We start from the raw sequence: 5,809 nt of genomic DNA, 5'->3' as shown, positions 1-5,809 counted from the left end.
GCTTGAGCCTTCCTTGAAGAAACTTAAATGTAACTTGCTGAAATATTCTGATTTATAATATTGATATTATTGCAACATTTATTATCATATACACACTCCTATTGTTCCTAACACAAGTGTTGTATTCTTTTGGTTATATTTGTATTTTTATTTAATCATTTTCACACTCCTTGTCATACCTGTAATATGTTTTTGTATTGTTTATTCTTCATTCCTTATTCTTTCTCTACACTGCCTGTTAAATCTGTACTACATTTTATATTTGTATCTCTTTTTTTTTTCATACGAAGTGTTAATTCATGTGTATACCAAGAGGTAGTTTCAAATAGGGACAGCATGATAACCACTGAAGATCACATCCATTGCATTCTGGTAATGAAGAAACATAGATACGGCAAAGTTCCCTGTACATATAGCACCATGCCCTACACATTCTCAATCTTGGCCTTTTGGAGGTGATTTGATCAGCACCATGCTCTCACCGCTCTTTTAGAACATAAAATTTTAGAAATTTTACCATTATTTAAAATATCGATAATGGATAATATTGAAAGGAGAAAATTGCTGGTAAATAGTGTAAAAAAATAGTAATTTAAAAAACACTCGAAAGATATGCATAACATTTTAACGACTCTGTCCTCCTCAGAAGTTAACTACGAATTGCAATTTGACCAAACCCTGCTTCACACATTGTTGCATGTATATTATACGTACATTCTTTGGTTTTACATATCTGATGAGGTGTATGAATTTATGTATATATTGATTAATTCATTGTGTATCCATACATAATATGTACAACAAAAAAATGATAGTCTTTAACAATTACGTACTTTGATTTGGTAACTGTTGCCACTGGAGTAGCCATGATCCTGGACTGAGTGTGAGGATAACACTGTAAACAAAGTATTTCTGTATGAGAAAATTGTAGGTCCCTTTGTGAGACATAAGACAAAAAGTTATTTTGTATCGTAATGTACATAATCTGAGGCGCCGGCTTATCACTTGCCAGACGGTCAACGGGAAGTGAAAGGTTATCTGACCTGTGTCAGTCTGTGCTTCCTGAAGCTGCTTTTAAGCAACCAACATTTTACATTTTGTACTTTATATTCAAAACACAAACCAAGAAAATAAGTTCATGTGCAGTGTTTTTTTTTTTAACATATGCATACGTTGTAGTTGGTAATCGAGCAAATACAGAGGTCTTATGCTTTGACCATCGCAGTTCCTGCTGTTAAATTTTAATCAAGGTCAGCATAATCTACAAAAAGAATAGAGGAAAAGTGAAGAGAACTTAAAGTTATAAGGGGTATTTACCAGTGGCGTAGCATGGACATTTCGGGTGGGAAGGCCAAGTCCGAAGGAAGAGTCGGCCCTTTCTTGCTTATTAATTTACTTATGGTATTAGTCGCCTCAGGTATTATTTGCCTGAAGTAAGCTGGGTTTTCAATAAAACATCATCATTGCATGTTTTAGCTAGAAAGTTAGATGCCTCACTATGCCACAGATGTTTTGAACTCTGGTGTTCTATACCTTTTTTTATATCTTTCTGCATGACGCAAGTCATTAAAAACCTATCTGAATCACAAGCGCCTCTGCACAACAGTAGACGTCATTGTTGTGGGCGATCCAACTACTGATTGATTTGGTTTATTTTACTTCGCTTTTCTACCACTTTTGGTTAATTGCGAATATGAATATGAGTGATGATATTGATGAAGGGACACTGACAAAGAACACCCGTGCTCACGCCGGGATTCGAACCAGGGACCTCTGTCGTCTTGGCGCACTGTGAAAAGCAGAGTGGATGATCCAAATATCGTACACTCTACTGACGTAACAGTGCCGATTAGTAATTCAGACCACTGTTTATTACATCTTGAGAATGCTGATAAACATTTTTAAATAATTTTCTCCAGAGACCATTCGATGTTAAGAGTTTTCAAATGAATGCTAAACATTTCCATTCACACAATATTAAGTAGTTAGATAATAACGAAAAAATAATAGTTTTGCGAGTTAAGTGGTAGAGCAGCCACAGGCTGAATTTCTATCACGAGGACTTCACCAACTTATTTGACAAAAACTGTGTTGATCTTTTAGTTTCTAATACACATCGCTGTTCGTGAGATAAATTATACAATGCAGTGGCCATTAAGAAGCAGTATATTTGAGATTGGTAAAGTTACGTCAGTCAATATTGCATATTGTAGCATCACACAGCACGAGTTGCATGAGCGCGAAGAGCGAAGAACCGGGTAGGAATTCTGCCGCTGTGGTCTGCTTCAGAAGGCAGGAAGGGTCACATGAACCAATCATGGTAGACCTCTCGTACGCTGGCGTAAGAGAGACTATTTACGCGCGTGCTGTAGAAATGGAAGCTTTCCCTCCATAAAGGCAGCAAGGAATATAGGAGTCCTGTACGCCGAACCTACTCGGCGTCCGGCCGGGAAAGGCATTGAAGAGAGATGCTAGAACGAGTGTTGAGAGTGGAGCGTTGCAAGCGGATCGCGAAAAATAGCCATTATAATGCCATGAAGGTCAAACATATATGAAATTAGTCACGTTTTACTTTATAATCGCAGAATTTAAGCATTTTTGAAATTTTAAATCTGGGAACGCCGGGCGTACGGGCATACTATAATGGTACACCATTGGTATTTACTACTGGCTGGGGAGATATCAAAATAAATTAGACATGGAATTTAAAACAAAGAATATGTAAGGGTCAGAATCTTTGGGAAACACACTGGCTTTGACCTTTGTTTTGTATCTATTTCATCTACTCATCATTCAATATCAACGCTGTGATTATCTTAAAGAAGTAGAAAAGCAATGTTAAATAATCAAAATTACAATTCAATAAGAGTAAAATGATGTTAAAATTTACAAGTAAATATTTAAATTTAAGGTGTTTGTTGTGGATAACTATAGAAATCATATCTAAAGTAATATATAATATATATAATGGATAAAAGCAAGGAGGGCCAAAAGGGCTAAGTAAAAATCAAATAAGGTAAAAGGAAACACTCACCGGACAGTAGGAAAATTCAAAATTTTCGCTAATTTATAGCATCATTGGTGTGAGAAGAAACAGAAGACGGAACCGGATCCGTCTTCTGTTTCTTCTCACACCGATGATGCTATAAATTAGCGAAAATTTTGAATTTTCCTACTGTCCGGTGAGTGTTTCCTTTTACCTTATTTGATTTTTATATATATATATATATTTATAATTCCAAATAATTTTCTGTAAAGAAGTAAAGTGAGTTATGTTATTGACTATCATTATCTTTTAGAAGCTTGTTATTTAATTTAAGGTTATGGAATTCAGTAAATTTGATATTCACACAGCATAATGTGATTTATGATCATATGTATCCCAAAGGATGTAATTTTGGTTCAATAACATGTACACTGAAAAGGAATTTTTATATATTTTTCCCATGTCTTTGTTGATCAGTTTATTGATACTTTTCTTTTCTGTCACTTTGTTGATCAAAATTCACTAATTGTTTTTCCCCCTCTGTTTGCATAATGTTCAAAGAAGATAATGCTTCTCCCTCGCATACTGTATCTTGGAGTATTAATAATAATGAACGTTGTGAACGTTTCATCAGATGTAAAGACAATAGGTTTGGCATAAGTTCCCAGCCATTGGGAGTGCTAACCAACAGCCAGGTTTTGGCAGAAAATGCACATCTGATGATCGGAAGGGCCCTCGAGAAAAGCCCGTAAAGGTTAGTTCGCAGAGCGTCACAAGAGCTGAACATCGCACGCTTGACAGTTCACAAGGTGTTGCATAAACGTCTTCGTTTGCATGTATACAAAGTGAAAGTTGTTCAGGTGCTGCAGCCCAAGACAGACCACAACGAGAACGATTTGGTATTTAGTTGTTGGACCGAATCGAGCAAAACCCAGACTGTCTGAACCCCATAGTGTTCGGAAATATGTCAGGAAAAGCAAGAAGGTAGAATGTGTGGTGTGCACTGACGAAAGACAGAATTGTTTTGACCATTTTTCTTCATCGAGCAAACAGTAACTGGGAACTGTTATTTGGACATTCTTGAACAATTTGCTCTCTCTCTCAGCTCCTTCCTCTGTTGCCAAATGTGATCTTCTAGCAGGATGGTGCACCACTGCAGAGAACACTTGTTCGAACCGTACTGGAGTTTGGATGTCCGTGAGTTTCTGGAGAGAACGTTCCAACAGCGATGGACCAGTCAGGTGGATACTGCGATCTCCGGACATAACTCCCTCTGGATTTCTTCTTGTGAGGTTATGTAAAACATGGTGTACACTTCATCTGTATGTGACCTTCGTATCTTTGCAGGAGAATTGAAAATGCCATCAATTCCATCACCCCTGACATGCTAGTGCGCACATGATTCGAGATCGAGTATTGGCTAAACATTTCAAGGGTTACGAAAGGAGCTCACGTGGAAGTGAACTAATTAAAAAATAATAATAAGTTGCTTTACATAATGTCACAAACAGCAAGGCTCTATGTCAAAGAGTTTCCTCACAATTTCCGGGATGTCTCATGTGTACACCCTGTACGTTATCGTACAAAAGAATTCGGTAGACAATTTTCAGTAGTTTTGTATCATGAATTACAATGAAGATGTGTTTTTTCTTTCAAATAATACAATTTAATACTGTATATAATTTGTGGTGTTTGCTTACAGATTGTATCATTTTTAGCTCCACCACACTCTCTTTTTTAATTTCTTACGAGGAGGTTTGTGTCATTATGTATATTACGCTCGAGTCTCTATGCCTTGCATGTAAAACCGGCAACCCCTGCTTCCCCTAGCGGGAAAATTATGTAACTCGACTGAGAAGCCACACCCCCTACTTTTCGTAACGGCCGAGGTTTGTCACGACAACGAGCAGTGGTAATAGAGGCATACTCAAGAAAAGGAGGGTTTTCTCCTCGATGTCACACCAGCGAAGGTGATTAGAAGCTGGCATGAACTGCATTTAACCGTACCGTTTTGACATTTTGGTGTGGACATGGAATAGTCAGGTATAATTAGATATTTTTGTTTTGTTTTGTTAAAGACCAGTTCATTCATTCTATTTTGATTTTTGCAATAGTATCAAATTATTCATTTGTGCAAAATACTTACATTAAATATTCCATGCCACCAATGTATGGCCAAAATTCAAATCTTGATACAAGAATATTAATGTCTTAATAACTAAGGTTCTGATCACCTAAACCAGTGCCAGTTATAGAATACGTGTGTTACTGTTGTCAGAATAGATTTTTAATGGTATGTATGGTAAATCAGAATTATGTATACACTTATAACACCATTAAGCCTTGTTTCCATGATATGAAAAAGTCAATATGCTGACAAAGGCAGAAATTTATTTTATTATAAAACATAAACTAAACGTAACGTTTCAACCTTCTAGCAAGGTCTTCTTCAGAGTCTGCACCAAGTACAAAAGTAACAAGGTACAAAACAGGAAGATATATATACACAACCTGCAGATACAATAATTTTCTTTAGTTAATATTCAGTTTCCAAATGTATGAATTCCTTCTACTTTTACTTTGCTTTTCTGTAACTTTTGCTAATCATGGCAATGAGGATGAATGGTTTATTTTGTTATCCTGTTATGTAGAGCCGTTTTCTGCCACTTTTGGCTAATTGTGAGAATAAGGAGAGGATGAATGATGATGAGCACTGCGGGGAGTGGAGGAGCAGGAAGATCTATCCTCCCAAGTAGGCGACTTTCCTAATTTTTGTTTTGAGTCCATTTTATGCACAGATAAGCTAAAGACTGGATCCGAATC

This window comes from Lepisma saccharinum, chromosome 3 (assembly GCF_977018435.1).
Source record: "Lepisma saccharinum chromosome 3, izLepSacc3.1, whole genome shotgun sequence".
Classification (NCBI taxonomy): Eukaryota; Metazoa; Arthropoda; class Insecta; order Zygentoma; family Lepismatidae; genus Lepisma; species Lepisma saccharinum.
The sequence above is the reverse complement of the archived record's forward strand: the minus strand, read 5'-3'. Positions refer to the sequence as shown.